At 39.5% G+C, this 21,698-nt stretch overlaps 1 protein-coding gene across 4 annotated transcripts in view; it reads right to left on the bottom strand.

Annotated features, from left to right (window-relative positions):
- Window positions 1-21,144, bottom strand: part of CCDC91 (coiled-coil domain containing 91) — a 412,799-nt gene extending 391,655 nt beyond the window's left edge. For 3 of the 4 annotated variants that reach the window (XM_018048369.1, XM_018048367.1, XM_018048366.1), the window contains exon 1: window positions 20,923-21,143. The gene's annotated coding sequence lies outside the window, so the exon portion shown is untranslated. Of the gene's footprint in view, window positions 1-20,922 lie in introns of all 4 variants that reach the window. The other variant, XM_018048368.1, reaches the window with a different exon arrangement.

The following is a 21,698-nucleotide window of genomic DNA, read 5'->3' on the forward strand; positions in this document are numbered from 1 at the left end:
AAAAAGAAGACACTGCATCAGAGTCGGGACCATGGACATTTGGGCCACTTCTTCCACTTGTCTGTGCCCTGAAGGCCTGCTCAGGCCTGATCAGATATATACCGCTTCCATTTGATAATGAAGTACTGCTGTACATGCCCAATTTTATGGGTTGGTGGGTCAGACAGCACTCATTTTATGATGAGCAGCTAAGGTGACATGGTAACTTGGTGGCCCATGGTTATGCAATCAGTCTCTAGGGCCCAAATGTAGAACAGCAGCTATTTCTCAAGAAGCACAGTTATCCACAGAGGATGGCAAGGCATTGGTCCAAAATCCGAAGGGCCTGCCCTGTGATTTTCTGGAAGAAATCTGCCAAAGGTACCAAACAGCATCACTAGCCACCATTTACACTTGAAGGACCACTAGATCTCCTAGATCCCATGGCCCAAGTGGCAGAGCAGTTTGCACAGCATACTGGACCTTTGGCAGAATCTTGGTCTTGTTCTGGGTCCCACTCAAAATTAGCAGCATTTTGAGTCAGGAAACAGGCTAGAGCAAAATACCCCAAATGGAGACTATGTTGTCTCTAACATCCAGAGAGCCACTGAATGTTGTGCCTCTTTCTTGATTGTAGGAGGGCCCAGATGTAAAAACTTATCTTTGTCCTAACCTTAGAAGTGATATATCAAGATACATCATACCACTGGACCCCTAGAAATTTCACTGAGGTAGGAGGCCCCTGAACTTTTATCAGATTTGTTTCTTACTCTCTGACACTAAAATGTTTTACTAACAAGTCTAATGTAGTTGGTGCTTCTTATTCACGAGGTCCAGTCAACATAATGTTGTCAATTTAATGGACCAGTGTGAACCAGGTGATTCAGAGCCACACAAACTAAATTAGGCAGAGTTTTAGAAAAGGCAGAGGAACCAGAAATCAAATTGCCAACATTCGCTGGATCATGGAAAAAGCAAGAGAGTTCCAGAAAAACATCTATTTCTGCTTTATTGACTATGCCAAAGCCTTTGACTGTGTGCATCACAATAAACTGTGGAAAATTCTGAAAGAGATGGGAATATCAGACCACCTGACTTGCCTCTTGAGAAATCTGTATGCAGGTCAGGAAGCAACAGTTAGAACTGGACATGGAACAACAGACTGGTTCCAAAGAGGGAAAGGAGTACGTCAAGGCTGTATATTGTCACCCTGCTTATTTAACTTATATGCAGAGTACATCCTGAGAAACACTGAACTGGAAGAAACACAAGCTGGAATCAAGATTGCCAGGAGAAATATCAAGAACCTCAGATATGCAGATGACACCACCCTTATGGAAGAAAGTTAAAAGGAGCTAAAAAGCCTCTTGACGAAAGTGAAAGAGGAGAGCAAAAAAGTTGGCTTAAAGCTCAACATTCAGAAAACGAAGATCATGGCATCCGGTCCCATCACTTCATGGGAAATAGATGGGGAAACAGCGGAAACAGTGTCAGACTTTCTTTTTTGGGGCTCCAAAATCACTGCAGATGGTGACTGCAGCCATGAAATTAAGAGACGCTTAATCCTTGGAAGAAAACTTATGACCAACCTAGATAGTATATTCAAAAGCAGAGACATTACTTTGCCAAAGGTCCATCTAGTCAAGGCTATGGTTTTTCCTGTGGTCATGTATGGATATGAGAGTTGGACTGTGAAGAAGGCTGAGCGCTGAAGAATTGATGCGTTTGAACTGTGGTGTTGGAGAAGACTCTTCAAAGTCCCTGTGACTGCAAGGACATCCAACCAGTCCATTCTGAAAATCAGTCCTGGGATTTCTTTGGAAGGAATGATGCTAAAGCTGAAACTCCAGTACTTTGGCCAACTCATGCGAAGAGTTGACTCATTGGAGAAGACTTTGATGCTGGGAGGGATTGGGGGCAGGAGGAGAAGGGGACAACCGAGGATGAGATGGCTGGATGGCATCACTGACTCGATGGACACGACTCCGAGTGAACTCTGGTAGTTGGTGATGGACAGAGAGGCCTGGCATGCTGCGATTCATGGGGTCGCAAACAGTCAAGACACGACTGAGCGACTGAACTGAACTGAACCCCTGAGGTAGGACAGTGAAGGTGTATTGCTGGCCTTGACAGCTGACAGCAAACTTTTTCAGTTAGACCTTATTGACAGATGGAGACAAAGGTATTTGCCAGATCAACAGCTGTACAGTCACCTGGGGATGTAGTAAACTGCTCCAGCAATAAAACCATATCTGGTAAAGCAGCTACAACTGCAATCACCACATGGCTAAGCTTATAACAATTCACTGTCATTCTCCAAGATCCATCTGTTTATGCACAGGCCAAACAGATTAGATGAATGGGGAAGTGGTGGGAATCACTGTCCCTGCATGTTTCATGTCCTTGATGATGGCACTAATAGCCACAATTCCTCCAGAAATGAGAAACTGCTTTCGGTTTACTATGTTGTTAGGTGAGGCAATTATACTGTCTTCCATTTAGCCTTTCTCACCATAATCACCTTCATTCCACTGGTCAGGGAACCAATGTGGAGACTGCAATAGCTGCTGAGTATATCTATTCCAATTATGCATTCTGGAACTGGACAAAGAACCACAGGATGGACTTGGGGACCCACTGAGCCCACTGTGAGACAGACTTGAACTAAAACTTCTGTGATTACTTGACTTCCATAAGCCACTATGCTGACTGATAGACCAAAGGGACTATTTAGGTCTCTTGGAATTAGCATCAGTCCAGAGCCAATATCCAGTAGTCTTTGGAAGGTCTGATTATTTCCTTTTCCCCAATGCACAATTACCTTAGTAAAAGGCTGTAGGTCCCTTTGGGGAGGGCTGGGAAAAAGATTACTGGTATACACTTTGGCAGTGTACCAGAGTCCTTCTTCAAGGGGACCTTGCCTCCTCTTCACTCAAAGGGTTCTAGGTCTGCAAAAATTCAAGTCTTAGAATTGACTGATGGGTCATGACTCTGTTTATGATTCAGGCTAGACTTCTGTTCACCTGACCTAGAACTTTTCTGCTTATACAGATCAAATAAGAATTTAGTAGGCTTCCTATCTTTTCACTTCTAGGACCACCATAATCAACTGGCCAACACCACTGTTCTGCATGAGTCAGACTATTATAAATGTCATTTTGACTCTGCTGTCCAAACCTGTTTCACCTTGCCTTTACAGTTAGATGTCACGACTGGGCCCTGTCACCCTGGAATTCATTGCCTCCTATTGCATTTAGGTTTCCCGATTCAGTGACTGCATTCCCACTGAATCAATCACAGAGCTCTTCAAGGATGCCAGGACTCCCCTCACAATGTATCACTCATAATATTAGTAAAAGGTGTGTCCTCTGGACCCTCCCAGTTGGGGTGAGCACTTCTTAAATGACAAATCCACTCTAATATTCCTATCTCCCTAAGCCTTTGAATCCCTTCAAAGCCTTTGAATCCCTGAACCAAAATAGGTAGGTCCTGTGTTTCCAATTCACTCACTGTGTGCCACCTTTTGGTGCACATTTCAGTCAAACAGCCACACTAAATGCAGAAGCTCTGCTTAGTGAGCCCATATAAATAAATTCTGTCTGGTCCAGTTTTATGTTCTTTTCATGATTATGCCATACCTCTAGTATCATTCTCACACATGTTCCCTGGATTTCTGTCTATAAATTAGAAAGCTCAAGTAGTTCTTTTGGAGTGTACTACATTTCCCCATGAGTCACACTTTGTACCTCATCTTTAGAAACCTGCTGGGATTTGAGTCTAGTCATAGATCTACAAGAGTGTAGAGGCAGGTCTTGAGAGTAGTAGGGGCAGGTCTTAAGATCAGCACTGCCTTTTTTGGCAACTGCCTCTGGTGTAACCATTAATGCAGAATTAATCCCCTCAGATCTCAGACAGTTGTGGAGAGCTACTCCCATGGGAGTGAGGCAGAGCTCCCAGTGAGGATGAGAAAGCCACTATCACTGAGCATATGGGAAGGATGCTTCCACTGGCAAAAATACTCATCAGCATTCAGGGGCTCAATGTGTCCAGCTTCATCAGGGTCTTCCCTTGCATTCCTAATCTAACTTTCACAACCCCATTACTTTTCAATCAGTGCTCTCCCTATAATATATCGTTTACATTACTCTCACCTACTTGACTGGGACATCCTTGAAAATCAAGTGACATTTACTTCTGTATCTTCCACTGCCTAGTACAGAACCCTGAAATTATAGTCAGGGCTCAATAAAGATTTCTGTTGAGTTGAATTTTGCTTCTCCCCATAGCTCTATAAGTCCATTATTTCACTCTCATAAACTCAGTTTGACAGTCATTAAATCCTTGTTCATGCACCTATCAAAGGTCTTCATCTGCTAGTAGTGTCCTTTAACAGAAAACACACCTGTTTACCAAAAAAATACATAAAGGCCTTGCTTGCTCACATTTTTCTAAGATAATATAAAACTGTCCTAATCACGGATTTTCATTTCTTCCTGAATTAAGGTACCAGTATCTTTGGCAGGATTATTTTTTTCATCTGATTTCAACCCATAATTTATTTTTTTTACTTTCATATATAATAAGTAATTGAGTACCAAATTTATCTTAAAGACTTCTAAAATATATAGACTCTAGCTCATCCAAAACAGAATTAAATAAGCATGTGGAAACAAAATTGTCTGAAGCACACAAAGCCTCTATAATTGGGTATATTCCTGAAAAATCTGACATCTTCTGAGCAATGTTTGAAAAACTTTTCCTCTGTACCATTATGAACTGAGCCATTAGCTAAAAATTCAGAGTTTTCTCACAAGGCAATCTAGGCACTCCCAATGTTTGTTTTTTGTTTTTGTTTTTGTTTTATGCAATAGTGTCAAGATCCTACAGAAATGTCAACTGACATTCTCCACTGAGTAAATATATAACCAAATCCAAAAATGCTAGCTATTAGGGTGATGGCACTGACAACAGTAAGTTTTATTCACTTAAGTTCCATTCATTGTGTATAAGTGTTTCTACACTTTAACCCCATGTTCTTATCAACTGTTTGAAGGCAACAATCATCCAAATCTCTTCTAAAGCAGTGAAACTTACATTCTCAATTATGACTCTTGGGTAGTACAAGATGACAAGATGCTAAGTCAGTGAGTTAAATGCTAGGGAAAAATAGTAAGTTCAGTTACCTTTAATTACTAAGGCATTAAAACTCCACAAGTACAAGTCTAGACATTTTTCACCAAATTGGAAAAAAAAAAAAAACCCTGAGCTTCTACTTATCTTTCTTTACTAGAAAATCCCATTAACCAAGTACTATGTTCAGGCATAGCATACTATAAGCATTCAATAATGTTTTCTTACTTTTTATAATCATTTTGATAATTCTATTAATTTTTAAGCATAATTCACAAGCCCTAATTAAATATTTCCTCTATTTAAACTGGCCCAATAATATAAAAGAGAATGGCATAATTCCAAGTGGCCACACAAGAAAAGAACACAGAGTTTATATAAAGAGTTCACCAAGACAGAAAAATAGCAAGAAAAATAGTAACAATAAAAATATTAAAAGCCTGGAGAGGAGAGAAAAAAAATCTAATATCCCGAGTTGCCACATTACATATATATAATGTATTTTAAAATATATATACCCAACAGACATATATTTATAAATGTCTAGTTTTCAACAAAAATTATGATACATGCCAAGAAACAAAAACATAGAGCCCCTACACAGAGGGAAAAAATGCAGTCAACAGAAATTTACTCGTGAGGAAACTCAGACATTAGACTTATTAGACAAAGATATTAAAATTCACAACTCTAATATGTTCAAATATAATGTCTCAAATCACCACAGGAAACTGTGTCTAAATGAAGGAAAAATAATAACAATGTCTCACAAAATAAAGAATATTAATGAAAAGACAGGAGTTATAAAAATAAAACATAAAACCTGGAGTTTATTTACAGGTCAGCAATGGAGAAACAGACATAGAGAACAGATTTATGGACATGGGGAGAGGGGAGGAGAGAGTGAGATGTATGGAAAGAGTAACATGGAAACTTATATTACCATATGTAAAATAGACAGCCAACGGAAATTTGCTGGATGGCTCAGGAAACTCAAACAGGTGCTCAATCTATCTATCAATCTAGAGGGGTGGGATGGGGCAGGAGATGGGAAGGAGGTTCAAAAGGGAGGGGATATATGTATATCTATAACTGATTCATGTTGAGGTTTGACAGAAAACAACAAAATTCTGAAAAGCAATTATCCTCCAATTAAAAAAAAAAAATTTAAAAAAAAATCTAGAGTTGAAAGTTAAAACATCCACTAGAAGACTTCAACAGCAAATTTATGAACTGATAGAAGGAAGAATCAGTGAATGTGAAGATAGGTCAATTGAGATTAACCAGTCTGAGCAAAAGGAAAAAGGATAAAGAAAAGTTAACAAAGTATCAAAGACCTGTGGCTAACCACCAAGAATACTAACATATGCATAAGCATAATCAGAGTTCCAGAAAACAAGGAGAGAAAGAAAGGGGCAGAAAAACTACTTGAGGTAATAATGCTAGAAAATTTCACAAATTTGATGAAAAACATTAACCTACACATCCAAGATGTTCAACAAATTGCAAGTAGGATAAAATTAAAAGAGACCCACACTTTAAGGTGTCATAATCAAACTTTCAAATGCCAAAGACAAAAAGAGAAGCTTGTAATCAGCAAAATAGAAGCTACTCATCACATACAAGGAATCAGTGATAAGATTTTTAACCTGACTTTTCATAAACAACCATGGAGGCCAGAAGGCAATGTGATGGCCCAAAGTGCTGAAAGAGAGACTTTCAACCAAGAATTCTATACCCAGCAAAACTAATACTAAAAAAAAAAAAAGGAGAAATTAAGACTTACTTGAAGCAAAAACAAAGAAAATTTACCACCAGGAGGTCTTATCTATGAGGAATTCTAAAAGGAGTAATCAGGCTGAAATGAAAGAACCAGACAAAGCGACTGAATCCTCACAAAGAAATAAAGAGCACCAGTAAAGATAACTACACAGGTAAATATAAAAATTGTCTTTTGGGCTTCCCTGGTGGCTCAGACAGTAAAGAATCTGCCTGCAATGTGGAAGACCTGGGTTTGATCCCTGGGTTGGGAAGATCCCCTGGAGAAGAGAATGGCTACCTACTCCAGTATTCTGCCCTAGAGAATTTCAAGGACAGAGGAGCCTGACAGGCTATACAGTCCATGGGGTCACAAAGAGTCAGAGACACCTGAGTGACTTTCACAAAAGGTGTACTTGTAATTCTTTCTTCACCTATACAATTTACAAGACAACTGCACAAAGAAAGACTGCAAATCTGTGTTGATGGGCATCAACGTAGAAAGATGTAATTTATGTTGATAGTTGCACAACAAAGGAGAAGAAATGGAACTACATAGGAGCAAACTTTTTATAAATTTGAGATTGTTGGTGCTAATTCAAAATAGACACCAAACAGACTGTTATAAAGTCATTAGTTATAATCCCCAGGGCAATCACTAAAAAAGTAACTTAAACATAGTGAGAGAAACAATAAAAGAATTAAAATGGAACACTATTTAATACAACACAAAGCAGTAATGGGATTAAGGAACAGCAACAAAAACACTTAAAAATATACAGAAAACAAATACTAGGTTGATGCAAATGTAATTGCAGTTTTTGTTTGTAGAAATTTGCCATTTGATATTGGAATACATTCTTAAATGTGGTTATGTTAAACATCATTTTAATATGCATTTCTTTATTTTTTTCTACTGACATTACTTGCTGTTTATTTTATATTTACTTTAGACTAGGGAATTGATGTTAGACAAAAAGTAAATTCAAGCAATTTTCTTATCTGAGTTCAAAATGGGAGGTAAACCAGCAGAGACAACTCACAACATCAACAACACATTTGGCCCAGGAACTTCTAACAAACATATGGTGCAGTGTTGGTTCAGGAAGTTTTGCAAAGGAGATGAGAGCCTTGAAGATGAAAAGTGTAGTGGCCAGCCACTAGAAGTTGACAACAACCAATTCAGAGACATCATCAAAGCTGATTCTCTTACAACCACAGAAGTTGCCCAAGAATACAACATCAGCCACTGAGTTGAGTCCTTTGGAATTTGAAGCAAATTCGAAAGGTGAAAAGGCTTGTTAATTGGTGCCTTGTGAACTGACCGCGAATTAAAAAAATCATTGTTCTGAAGAGTCTTCTCTTATTCCACACAATACCAGTTAACCATTCCTCGATTGGACTGTAGCATGCAAAGAAAAGTGGATTTTATATGACAACCAGCAACAACTAGCTCAGTGGCTGGACTGAGAAGCTCGAAAGCACTTCCCAAAGCTAAACTTGCACCAAAAAAAAGGTCACGGTCACTATTTGGTGATCTGAACAACTACAGCTTTTTGAATCCCAGAGAAACCATTACATTTGAAAAGTATGCTCAGCAAAACAATGAGATGCACCAAAAACTGCAATGTCTGCAGCACACACTGGTCAACAAAAAGGGCCCAATTCTTATCCATTACAACACCTGACCACACATCACACAACCAATGCTTCACAAGTTGAATGAATTGGGCTACAAAACTTTGCCACATCCACCATATTCACCTGACCTCTCATTAACCAACTACCACTTCTTCAAGCATCTGGACAACTTTTTGCAGGGAAAATGCTTCCACAACCAGCATGAAGCAGAAAATTCTTTCCAAGAGTTCATCAAATCCCAAAGCACAGATTTTTATGCTACAGGAATAAACAAACCTATTTCTCACTGGCAAAAATGTTTGTTGTAATGGTTACTATTTTGATTAATAAAGATGTACCTGCTGTTGCTGCTGCTGCTGCTAAGTCGCTTCAGTCGTGTCCGACTCTGTGCGACCCCATAGAAGGCAGCCCACCAGGCCCCGCTGTCCCTGGGATTCTCCAGGCAAGAATACTGGAGTGGGTTGCCATTTCCTTCTCCAATGCATGAAAGTGAAAAGTGAAAGTGAAGTCGCTCAGTCATGTCAGATTCTTAGCGACCCCATGGACTGCAGCCCACCAGGCTCCTCCGTCCATGGGATTTTCCAGGCAACAGTACTGGAGTGGGTTGCCATTGCCTTCTCCTAAGCCTAGTTATAATGATTTAAAATTCATGATTCGAAACTTCAATTACATATGCACCAACTTAACAGTAAAATGGCAAGTATAATCCCTATCTTATCAATAGTTCTCTTAAATAACCATGTGTTAAACAACCTGATCAAAAGGCAGAAATTTGCAGAATGAAGAAAAAGCATGATCCAACTATGTACAGACTACAATGCCTTAGATTCAAAGACACAAGTATAATATTGCACACCAGTAACACATGAAGTATAACTGAATACTTCATAATCAATGTGCAGAATGGTATACTATAAACAACCCAAGGTTTGGAGCATCCATTTCTTAAAAGTCTGTAAATCAACCAAAAATCTGACTTTCATTCATCCAACATGTAGTTTTTTAGTAATATTCATGTAAACACCTAAGTCTATCAGAGAAGCATACACATATTAACGGAGCTTGCATAATATAGCACTACTATCTTTACTACAATTGCAGAAATTTTGAATTCTTATAACACAAAAGTAAAACATCTTGAAATGATCATGTAGACCCTCTCTTACCACAAAACTGGATACAACATAAAAGGCAATTAGGCTGGCTTCTTCACTATCTATGCCTGCTTTGGGTAGGAGATGCACATGGTCTATGTTAGCAAGGCTGGCAAAGGGAGAAGAAAGACAGTTTCTCCTGAATAGCACTTCATGGAAAAAGTGATTTCACACTTTACAAAACAGTGGTTTTTTTCATTGATATAATTAGTCTAAATGAATATATGTGTTCAACAGCATTATGTAAATGCCAAAATGTTCATACACTTCTAAAGATAAAAGGTTTACTAGAATTATAACATGCTGCATTTTAAAGTACCTAACATTACTTCTAATCTTCATCTAATAAACCTGTAACTTAAAAATAATCTTCTCATTTCAAAATTTTAAAATTACTGTATTCTCTACTAGTGACAATAAATGTATCTCTAATTCTTTAAGTAAAACTACAGCAATAGCTAATAACAGTCTTTATACTCCTTATTTGAGACTTGACAGGGAAGGGAAGAGGATACAGGGCAAGAAATATCTAAAATAATTTAAATTAGACAATATAAAATGATATAAATGTAATACAAATTTCTATTTGGTCACTTTAGAATTAACTGAAACTGTCTCGTGTTGATTAAATAGCTTAATGAGCTTATTCTAAAAATTAAAATAAGACGACCAATCCAGAACAAGCCGAATCTATACAAAATGCTTACATGAACTCCATATTGGTATTGTCAGTTCAGTTCAGTCGCTCAGTCATGTCCGACTCTTTGCAACCCCATGAACCGCAGCATGCCAGGCCTCCCTGTCCATCACCAACTCCCGGAGTTCACCCAAACCCATGTCCACTGAGTCGGTGAGGCCACCCAACAATCTCATCCTCTATTGTCCCCTTCTCCTCCTGTCCTCAATCTTTCCCAGCATCAGGGTCTTTTCAGATGAGTCAGCTCTTCACATCAGGTGGCCAAACTATTGGAGTTTCAGTTTCAACATCAGTCCTTCCAATGAACACCCAGGTCTGATCTCCTTTAGAATGAATGGACTAGTTGGATCTCCTTGCAGTCCAATGGACTCTCAAGAGCCTTCTCCAACACCACAATTCAAAAGCATCAATTCTTCGGCACTCAGCCTTCTTCACAGTCCAACTCTCACATCCATACATGACTCCTGGAAAAACCATAGCCTTGACTAGACGGACTTTTGTTGACAAAGTGATGTCTCTGCTTTTGAATATGCTGTCTAAGTTGATCATAACTTTCCAGCCAAGAAGTAAGTGTCTTTTATTTCATGGCTGCAATCACCATCTGCAGTGATTTTGGAGCCCCCCAAAATAAAGTAAGTCACTGTTTCCACTGTTTCCCCATCTATTTCCCACGAAGTGATGGGATCGGACGCCATGATCTTCGTTTTCTGAATGTTGAGCTGTAAGCCAAGTTTTTCACTCTCCTTTTTCACTTTCATCAAGAGGCTCTTTAATTTCTCTTTACTTTCTGTCATAAGGGTGGTGTCATCTGAATATCTGAGGTTATTGAAATTTCTCCTGGCAATCTTGATGCCAGCTTATGCTTCTTCCAGCCCAGTTTCTCATGATGTACTCTGCATATAAATAAGCAGGGTGACAATATACAGCCTTGACATACTCCTTTTCCTATTTGAAACCAGTCTGTTCCATGTCCAGTTCTAACTGTTGCTTCCTCACCTGCATACAGGTTTCTCAAAGGGCAGGTCAGGTGATCTGGTATTCCCATCTCTTTCAGAATTTTCCACCGTTTATTGTGATCCACACCATCAAAGACTTTGGCATAGTCAATAAAGCAGAAATAGATGTTTTTCTGGAACTCTTACTTTTTTGGTGATCCAGTAGATGTTGGCAATTTGATCTTTGGTTCCTCTGCCTTTTCTAAAACCAGCTTGAACATCTGGAAGTTCACTGTTCATGTATTGCTGACACCTGGCTTGGAGAATTTTAAGCATCAGTTTACTAGCATGTGAGATGAGTGCAATTGTATGATAGCTTGAGCATTCTTTGGCATTGCCTTTCTTTGGGACTGGAATGAAAATGGACATTTTCCAGACATGTGGCCACTGCTGAGTTTTCCAAATTTGCTGGCATATTCAGTGCAGCACTTTCACAGCATCATCTTTCAGGATTTGAAACAGCTCAACTGGAATTCCGTCACCTCCACTAGCTTTGTCCGTAGTGATTCCTAAGGCCCACTTGACTTCACATTCCAGGATGTCTGACTCTAGGTGAGTGATCACACCATCATGATTATCTGGGTTGTGAAGATCTTTTCTGTACAGTTCTTCTGTGTATTCTTGCCACCTCTTCTTAATATCTTCTGCTTCTGTTAGGTCCCTATCATTTCTGTCCTTTATTGTGCCCATCTTTGCATGAAATGTTCCCTTGGTATCTCTAATTTTCTTGAAGAGATCTCTAGTCTTTCCCATTCTATTGCTTTCCTCTATTTCTTTGCACTGATCACTGAGAAAGGCTTTCTTATCTCTCCTTGCTATTCTTTGGAACTCTGCATTCAAATAGATATATCTTTCCTTTTCTCCTTTGCTTTTCGTTTCCCTTCTTTTCACAGCTATTTGTAAGGCCTCCCCAGACAGCCTGAGTAGGAAGTCAAGAAACACTTGGAATAACAGGCAAATTTGGCTTTGGAGTACAGAATGAAGTAGGGTAAAGACTAATAGCATTCTGCCAAGAGAACGCACTGGTCATAGCAAACACCCTCTTCCAACAACACAAAAGAAGACTCTATACATGGACATCACCAGATGATCAACACCAAAATCAGACTGATTATATTCTTTGCAGCCAAAGATGGAGAAGCCCTATACAGTCAGCAAAAACAAGACCGGGAGCCGACTGTGGCTCAGATCATGAACTCCTTATTCAATTTCACACTGAAATTGAAGAAGTGGAGAAAACCGTTAGACCATTCAGGTATGACCTAAATCAAATCCCTAATGACTATACAGTGGAAGTGAGAAATAGATTTAAGGGACTAGATCTGATAGCACAGTGCCTGATGAACTATGGACGGAGGTTTGTGACATTGTACAGGAGACAATAATCAAGACCATCTCCAAGAAAAAGAAATGCAAAAAAGCAAAATGGCTGTCTGAGGAGGCCTTACAAATACAAATATTGATATTGTAGTCTACAAATAAAAGCAGTATAAAAAAAACACTTGTGATAAATCCAACTTTACCACTCACTGTTGATACAACCTTGAATAACATGGTTCACTTGTCTGAGACTCAGTTTCCTCACCTATTAAATGGGGAAAATACTACTTACCTACAACAAAAGGTTATGGTTGGAATTCAATAAAACAACATGCATAAAGGGTTTCTGCATGATATTGAACACAAAGATTTCTACAATCCTTATAAAAAGAACTTGAGCATTTTACATTACACAAAACGCATTAGGAATTTTATCTAGATCACTGACAGGAAAATAATAATGTGGAAGGAAAAGTCATTTACCCATTGCACATGCTAAACCTATAAAATAAATGATATAAACTAGATCAATCTAATAAACTGAGTTTCTGAAATCCTAGGAGTCTATCTTGCAACACGGCTCAAAAAAATCAACGATATTAACTGCCACCTTTGGCTCCAAGATTTGTTGCAAATTAAAGTCCAGGCAGATAAATTCTAGGAATATAAAATTAAACAAGGGGGCAGTGTATATTAAGAATTTGAAAAAAGTTCATGCATTTTGAGTAATAATCAATTTTTTTTTAATTAACTAAAAGAATTTTATCAGAATTATGCCCATAGACTTAATATTAATTCTAATGGGGAAAACAACCATCCAAACGACAAATCAAGAACATACAAGTCAAATTTTCAAGTAATTCATGATGTAGTAAGCAATGAGTGTAATGTTTAGTGAAAATGAAAAAATATAACAATATTAACAACTTTGTTTTTTAAATGTTTTCAAAATAAAAACAAACAAAAAAATGCCAGCAAGACACAGCAGGAATTATTTCACACTAATAGAAATGGATTAATTCTTTTCTTTACTGGTTTATTTCTCAACTTTCCATTCTAATCAACTACAATTTCCACAATCAAAAAAATACAAAATTCATTTATGATTTTTAAAAAATTTTCACTAGAAGTTAAAGAAAATTTCCTCAATTTGATGAGAATTGTATTTACAAAAAAACAATAATTAACTACTTCATGGTAAAAGATAACACACTTTCCTCACTAAGATGAGAATTAAGGCAAGGATGTCAGCTCTTACTTGTTCTGTTTAACCTCATCATGAAGATCCCAGCCAGTATAATGAGAAAATAAAATAAATAAAAGGCAAATAGGAAAATATGAACTAACTAAAACTGTCTCTACTGGCAGACAAGATTGTTTACACAGAAAATTCCAAACAGTCTACAAAACCTACTAGTGTAAGTGAATTTATTAACAAGGTTGAGAATTCAGGGTCAAAATAAAGTATCAATTTATTTATATAAATAATTGTAAATTGAAATTTTTAAAAAGAATATCATTTACAACAGCACCAAAAACATGAAACAGACATATATGTTTTTTAATGTGTTACAGTTTTCTGCTAAAAGCTTAAAATATTAATGAGGAAAATCAAGGCTTTATTAATGGATTAGAAACCATTCAGATGTCAATTCTCTTCAAGCAAAATTATAACTTCAATGCGTCCAGAATCAAAATTCCAGGATGCTTTTTTATAGAAATAGGTTGATTCTACAAACATACATGGAAAGAAAGAGCTAAGATAACCAAAACAATTTAAAAAAAAAAAATTGGAAGACTCAGACTTCCTAATTTCAAAACAAAACTACAAAGTTACATTAATGAAGACAGTGTGTTTGGCCAAAAGAAAGACACATGGAATGACAGAACAGAACTGAGAGTCCAGGAACATATCTACACATAGAGTCAAGTGATTTCTGACAAAGAAGCTACGAAATTTTACGGAAGAAAGGATAGTAAGGATAGTCTTTTCAACAAGTGTTACTGGACAAATTAGGTGTCCATATACAAAAAAAAGAAAGAAAGAGAGAAAAAGAACTTTGACACATATCTTGTACTACAAACAGAAATGAATAAAAAGCAGATCAAAACAGATCACAGACCTAAAGGTAAAATCTAAAACTATAAAAGTTCTAACAGAAAACACACAAAAAAAATCACTGTATCTCTGGTTTAGTCAAAATTTTCTAGATAGGGTGCAAAAGCACAAATCACAAAAGGAAAAAAAATGATAATGTGGACTTCTTCAAAATGTACAACTTCAACTCTTTGAAAAATACAATTAAAAAAATAAAGACAAACCATAGACTGAAAGAAAATATCTGTCAACCTATATTGATAAAGGAATCGGATCCAGACTTCTTATAACTCACTAATAAAACAGACCAAAGAGTTTAACAGACACTTCACAAAAGAAAACACACAAGATAGCAAATAAGGACATGAAAAGATGCTCAAAATATTGCTGTGCTTAAGTCACTCAGTCATGTCCAACTGTTTGCGACCCCATGGACTGTAGCCCATTAGGTTCCTCTGTCCATGGGGATTCTCCAGGCAAGCATATTGGAGTTGGTTATCATGCCCTCCTCTAGGGGATCTTTCCAACTCAGGGATCGAACCCAGGTCGCCCGCGTTGTAGGCAGATTCTTTACCATCTGAGCCACCAGGGAAGCTCAACATATTAGCTGATAGGAAAATTCAAACTAAAACATTATTGAGATAGCACTAAATATCTATTAGAATAGCTGAAATTAAAAGCAAAATGACAAATGCTGACCAGCATGTGGAGAAAATGGAAGCATCAAACAATGCTGATAATTTCTTATCTTTGGTAATTTGTTATAAAGTTAAGTGAACATTTGCCACATGATCAGAGACTCATACTCCTAGAAATTTAACCAAACGATATGAAAGCATTTATCTACACAAAGACCCACAGAAGAATGTCAAAGAAATGTACATGAATATTTATAGTGCCTTCATTCCTAAATGAGAAACACTGGAACAACCTAAATGTCCATCAGCTGGTGAATAAATAAGACTGTGATATAGCCATAAAATGAAATAGGCAGTCAGATCAGTCAGTCCAACACTTTGCAATCCCAAAGACTGCAGCATACCAGGCTTCCCTGTCCATCACCAACTTCCAGAGCTTGCTCAAGCTCATGTCCATAGAGTTGGTGATGTCACCCAACCATCTCATCCTCTGTCATCTCCTTCTCCTGCCTTCAATCTTTCCCAGTATCAGGGTTTTTTCAAATGAGTCAGTTCTTCACATCAGTGGCCAAAGTACTGGAGTTTCAAGTAGAGCATCAGTCCTTCCAATGAATATTCAGGCCAGATTTCCTTTAGGATTGACTGGTTGGATCTCCTTGCAGTCCAAGGGACTCTCAAGAGTCTTCTCCCACACCACAGTTCAAAAGCATCAATTCTTCAGTGCTCAGCTTTCTTTACAGTCCAACTCTCACAATCATACATGACTATTGGAAAGACCATAGCTTTGACGAGACAGACCTTTGTCGGCAAAGTAATGTCTCTGTTTTATAATATGCTGTCTAGATCATAGCTTTTCTTCCAAGGAGTGTCTTTTAAATCCATGGCTGCAGTCACCATCTGCAATTATTTTGGAGCTCAGGAAAATAAAGCCTGTCACTCTTTCCAGAGTTTCCCCATCTATGTGCCATGAAGTGATGGGACTGGATGCCACAAACTTTGTTTTTTGAATGTTGAGTTTTAAACCAGCTTTTTCATTCTCTTCTTTCACTTTCTTCAAGAGGCTCTTCAGTTCTCCTTCACTTTTTGCCAAAGTAGGGCTATCATCTGCGTATCTGTTATTGATATCTCTCCCAGCAATTCTGATTCCAGCTTGTGCTTCATCCAGCCCAGTGTTTCTCATGATGTACTCTGCATAGAAGTTAAATAAGCAGGGTGACAATATACAGCCTTGACGTACTCATTTCCTGATTTGGAACCAGTCCATTGTTCCATGTCTGGTTCTAACTGTTGCTTCTTGACTTGCATACAGACTTCTCAGGAGGCAGGTCAGGTGGTCTGATATTCCCATCTCCTGAAAAATTTTCCACAGTTTGTTGTGATCCACACAGTCAAAGGTTTTGGCATAATCAATGAAGCACAAGTATGTTTTTCTGAAACTCTCTTGCTTTTTTGATGATCCAACAGATGTTGGCAATTAGATCTCTGGTTCCTCTGCCTTTTCTAAATCTAGTTTGAACATCTGAAAGTTCACAGTTCACATACTATTGAAGCCTGGCTTGGAGAATTTTGAGCATTACTTTACTAGCATGTGAGATGAGTGCAATAGTTTGAGTATTCTTTGGCATTGCCTTTCTTTGGGACTGGAATGAACATTGACCTTTTCCAGTCCTGTGGCCACTGCTGATCAAACTTGCTGGCATACTGAGTGCAGCGCTTTCACAGCATCATCTTTTAGGATTTGAAATAGCTCCAAGGAATTGCATCACCTCCACTAGCTTTGTTTCTAAGGATGCTTCCTAAGGCCCACTTGACTTCGTATCCCAGGGTGTCTGGCTCTAAATGAGTGATCACACATCGTGGTTATCTGGGTCATGAAGATCTTTTTTGTACAGTTCTTCTGTGTATTCTTGCCACCTCTTAATATCTTCTGCTTCTGTTAGTTCCATACCATTTTTGTCCTTTATTTGCCCATCTTTGCCTGAAATGTTCCTTGGTATCACTAATTTTCTTGAAGAGATCTCCAGTCTTTTCCCTTCTACCATTCAATATAATAACCCAAGTTTATGCCCCAACTGGTTATGCTGAAGAAGCTGAAGTTAAACAGTTCTATGAAGACCTATAAGACCTTCTAGCACTAACAGCCAAAACAGATATCCCTTTCATCATAGGGGACTAGAATGCAAAAGTAGGAAGTCAAGAGATATCTGGAGTAAAAGGCAAATTTGGCCTTGGAGTACAAAATGAAGCAGTTCAAAGACTAACAGAGTTTTGCCAAGAGAATGCACTGGTCATAGGAAACACCCTCTTCCAATGACACAAGAGAAGACTCTACACATGGACATCACCAGATGGTCAATACCAAAATCAGACTGATTATACTCTTTGCAGCCAAAGATGGAGAAGCTCTATACAGTCAGCAAAAACAAGACCAGGAGCCAACTGTGGCTCAGATCATGAACTTCTTATTGCCAAATTCAGACTTAAATTGAAGAAAGTAGGGAAAGCCACTAGACCATTCAGGTTTGACATAATCAAATCCCTTATGATTATATAGTGGAAGTGACAAATACATTCAAGGGATTAGATCTGATAGACACAGTGCCCGAAGAACTATGGACGAAGGTTCATGACACTGTGCAGCGCCAGTGATCAAAACCATCCCCAAGAAAAACAAATGCAAAAATGCAAAATAGTTGTCTGAGGAGGCCTTACAAATAGCTGAGAAAAGAAGAGAGGCTAAAGGCAAAGGAGAAAAGGAAAGATATACCCATTTGAATGCAGAGTTCCAAAGAATAGCAAGGAGAGATAAGAAAGCCTTCCTCAGTGATCAATGCAAAGAAATGAAATAGTACATGGCAATAAAGCAAAAAAGGACAAAGTACTGATACATGCACCAAAATGGATGAATAACAAAAGCATTAACTGAAAGAAACCAGAAAAAAATTCTATTTGTTGTAGGAGTTCGTTTCTATGACATTCCAGAAAAGACAAAGCTATATGGATAGGGAACAGATCAGTGGTTGCCTGATCTACCACTGAGGGGAGGAAACCAACTACAAAGTCGCATGAGGGAACGTTTGGAATGACTGAAATGTTCTGTGTCTGGTTGTGGTGGTAGTTATATGAATATTGTGCATGTGTCAGTTTAAAAACAAGATACTAAGAGAGTGTTTTTACTTATAAACTATACCTCAATAAGCCCACATTTTAAAAGACACAAGACATGCTCTTTTGAAAAACATGTTGTTATTTAATTGCTCAGTCATGTCTGACTCTTTGCAACGCCATGGACTGAGGCCCACTGGACTCCTCTGTCCAAGGAATTTTTTAGGCAAGAATACAGGGATGGGATGCCATTTACTTCTCCAGGGAATATTCCCCACCCAGGGATCAAGTCCCAGTCTCCTGCATTAGCAGGTGGGTTCTTTACCACTGAGCCACCAGGGAAGCTTTGAAAAATATGTTTCAAATTAAATGACAACCCATCTAAATGGGTATTGGGGTGGAGGAGAAACCGTGGGGGAAACAAAAAAGTTTTAGAAATATTACAAATCAAAAAACTGACTTATCATTAGTAAGAAGAAACACACTGATATAAAAAGTTACTCCAGTGTGTCCTTTTTATTTTTCTCATTGCTTAGACAGAAAATAACAAAATTTGATGAGTTTCAAGAAAGACCAAAAGTCACAAGGAACAGAGGCACAGTGATTACAAGCTAAAATTTAGAAACACTCACCTAAACATGCCCTTTCCAAGTTACTAATAAAAATGACCTCAGCCAACCGAATGCACTTCCACCCCAATTTCTGCTATGAAGAACAAGACAATAAACATAGTTTTCTTTATTCATAACAATCCCATATACTTTACAACCATATATCTATAGCTAGGAATACAAGATAAAATGCCTCTAACTAGGCAAATTCCTATTTGTTCATTTAAGCTTCAGACTAGCTACTTGGTAACCTTCTATTTTCTCCCCCCACTCCCCCCCCCCCCACGCTGCCACTAAAAAAAAAAAAATGCTGTCTCTCTATGATGACTTTCTGCAGTTTGTCTGATATCAAGATGATTAAAATAAAACGATTAAAATAAACATGAGTTTTGAGCTGATCACTCCAATAAGAAGATACATTTTTCCATTTAATAAAAGTTAGGTAAATTGTAACTTTCACCACTTTGTTTTATGTTTATTCCATTTGGCGTGTACTGTTGCTAGGAAACCAGTTAATAATAAGATTTCCCAACTCACAGAACAACCTCCTAGCCAGCCTGCAGTAAACCAAACTTCATAACCTGGTCAATTCTCTACCACACAATTTACCCACTCGCCAGCACCACACAGGTGCACTCCCTCTGGCATCCTCCAGCTCCATTAACCTTACAGGTACAGTAGCGCTAATCCCCTCAACGGAACAGAAACTGCAGCAGAAAGCAAATAAGATGAAGGATACAGGTCTCTGATGGCAGAGAACAACGTGAATTTATTGCCAGTCCCTGTCATACCACCCAACTAAATATTCTGGGAATTCGGTCTTAAATTGTAGGGTGAAATGTTAGCCCATTCCCCCGTGACGAGATGAAAAGTCAGCCTACCCCCAATCACCAGCACGAATGCAACATTCAAAATGCTGTCCAAAAGCCTTCCTCCAACTACCGCCCAGATAATTATTTAACGAGTAAGGTGGGCATCAGTTCCTGTACAGTTCAGAAGGGGAGATAAGGAGAAAGAGCCCTAATTCCTAAGGCGCCTCTGAATCACCTACAACTGTGGTCAGAACTTGACCCTCCAGGTAATTAGGCTGTGCCCCAACTCTCATCAGGGAAGAGTAGCAGCAGCAGCATCCTACCAAAAAAAAAAAAAAAAAAAAAAACCACTCAGCGCTGCTTTTAATAGGTTTTACGTCCAAAGCTTTGCTCCGCAGTGTGCAAAAAGGGCAGATGGAAGAATCATCTTTATTGTGGGAGAGGGGGCGCACTTAAGGGGATGAAAGATGCCTCACCACTTGGAAAGTTACCAGCCACTGCCTTCACTCTGAAATGCTACTTTTATTGCAGTCTGTGGCACAAAGTAACGACAAGGAAATGTGACTGTCTGACGGACACTGTTGTACTTAAGTCAAAGGGAAAACTTAAACCAGGCGCGATCGGTGAAAACTCGGCAAGGATCAAAGTCACCGTTCATGAGAGCTTTGGTGACACAGTAATCACGTGTACTTGTGCGTAGACTTCCGAAAACATTAGGTTCTGGAACATGCCGGGGCAGAAATTTGCCGGCGAGGGCAAGCACGGGTAGACACCGCCCGCTGGGGAGCGAGGTTCAGCTCCAGCCCGCGGCGGGTCACGCCCCGTGACTCCCCGGCCCGACATCTCCCTGGGCCGGGGCCGTACCCACCGGTGGCGGAAGCCCGGCCGCGCTCCCCGCCCGTGCCCAGGCCGCCTCAGGGCGCGCCGCCGGCCTCCTGCGGCCCGGGCCCCAGACCCAGGCCCAGAAGGCGAGCGTCCGTTTACCTGCGCCCCAGCTCTCGCCGCTGCCGCCTGCCGTCACTGCCACCACCGCCGCGCTGCTCCCCCACAGCGCCTGGTGAGCCACCCCAGCACACAGCGACGCGCGCGCACCCGGGCGCGACCCAAACCTAGGGGAATGCGGCCCAGGTACAGGCGTTGAGACAGCGCGCTCACCACCCGGCTTCCAGAGCCTCTGCCCCCGGAAGTTGATTTCCGCCAAGGCCCGCCCTACGCCGCGCCTGTCACTCAACGCCCACAGGCGCGTCACGTGTGCCAAGGCCAAGCGCGAGCCCCAGGCCCGATCTTCTGACCCGCCACTCTTGGCTCCTGTGATCGTCAGAGCGCTTCCCTGTGAAACAGGTTGACTCGGGCGCTACCTCCTGTTGGTTCCAGCTTCTTGTTCACTTGAATGACAGACCCTGTTTCTGTGCCTAACCCATACAAGTCAAACCATCCCCATAATGGCACGCCTGTCTAGGACTTTGTAGGACTGGTCCTGAGAAGAACGGGCCCTGATTTCTTAACCACCTTCAAGCAGAGTACCCTAAATACTGGAACTGAGTTAAGTGATCAAGAAAAGAGTGGACTAGACAACGTCTCCTCTTGACCATCAGAACTCACAGCACCGGGTTGCAGTCAAGTCCAGAGCCTCTCCAGACCACTGCTGCATGACTCTAGCAAAAGAGCTCTGCTCTAGAATTACATTTGTTCTTCTCTTTATCTCCACATCACAGCGATCTGTACATGCCATCTCTGTTCAAAGGAAAATCTATTTTCAG

This window comes from Capra hircus, chromosome 5, assembly GCF_001704415.2.
Source record: "Capra hircus breed San Clemente chromosome 5, ASM170441v1, whole genome shotgun sequence".
NCBI classification, from domain to species: Eukaryota; Metazoa; Chordata; class Mammalia; order Artiodactyla; family Bovidae; genus Capra; species Capra hircus.